This window comes from Lolium rigidum, chromosome 3, assembly GCF_022539505.1.
Source record: "Lolium rigidum isolate FL_2022 chromosome 3, APGP_CSIRO_Lrig_0.1, whole genome shotgun sequence".
Taxonomy (NCBI): domain Eukaryota; kingdom Viridiplantae; phylum Streptophyta; class Magnoliopsida; order Poales; family Poaceae; genus Lolium; species Lolium rigidum.
The window spans coordinates 135,059,093-135,060,273 of NC_061510.1; positions in this window are offsets into that span (position 1 = coordinate 135,059,093).

Genomic DNA, 1,181 nt, shown 5'->3' on the forward strand with positions numbered 1-1,181 from the left:
TGTAATAAAGCCAATGAGCACGGAACGTTTTTGAACAGTCGGCACCGTAGACATGGCCTACCGTAAGTTTTTTTTTTTCGAGGGAAATGGCCTACCGTAAGTTGATGGACCATTTTGACGCACATCTTTTGAACCCAGCGTAAGACTTCGTGGCCTGATATAGATTGTAAATATACGTCTTGGTAGTGGGCCGGACACCCACCAGCAGTAACGCGGCCACCAGTCCAGTGTAACCAATACACCGACCAGGTCGTACAATGGCTGTGGGCCTGGCCAGGTAGGTATTTTTACCCTTTTCTGGTTTTCTTTTCTGTTTATTTTATCTTTTATTTTTATTTTTCTTTTCCTTTCTCTATTTGTGTTTCTTTTTATTCTTAATTCAGATTCAAAAAATATTAAAATTTAAAATGTTTAAATTTGAAAAATGTTTACCTAATGATATTGGGCAGCGACCTAGCAAGCCACCTCGGTCATGCGGGGGCTGAGCGGTGCCGTACGGGCATTGCAGTGGTCGGTATATAGGAGCCCCCACCCGCCCGCACTACGGCTGAGTTTTGTGCTCCACGTGCAAGGACGATTCCTTCTGAAGAAAAAAGCGGGAGACGGAGAAGGGTCGGAAGGAATGCCTCCACATCCGTCTCCCTACTCGTTGAGTAAGTGATAGGTGATCCACACCCACGGACACTATTTGAAACGTACTTGCTCGATTTAAAAAATAAATAACTTAACTTTATTTACATATAGATGTATTTCAACAAGTAGATATATTCACATTTAGATAAAGTTTTTTTTTTGACACCTTTACCGTAGGGGAAGCCCCTACGGTGTAATTTTCGTATATATAAAAAGAAACTAGAACAAAGTCTCAGAAATTACATCAACATTTAGATAAAGTGGACTCGCGTAATTTCAAATGGAGGCTGTACAAATCTAGGACCATGGTGACAAAAAGATGTGGAATCAGAATTCCAATCCCGCGGTATAAGGCCTAGTTTGATGGACGTGATTTTTCGGCTCCTGGATGCGCTAAAACCTATTTTCAATAATAACATAAAAATTAAGAAAAAGGCATAAATCATGTGTGTAGAAAATGTATGTGCTAATGTCAATGTACTGTTGAAAAATAAGAAAGACTATACATCATAACGCTTTTTCAGTAAGTAGTTTTACTACAATCATCA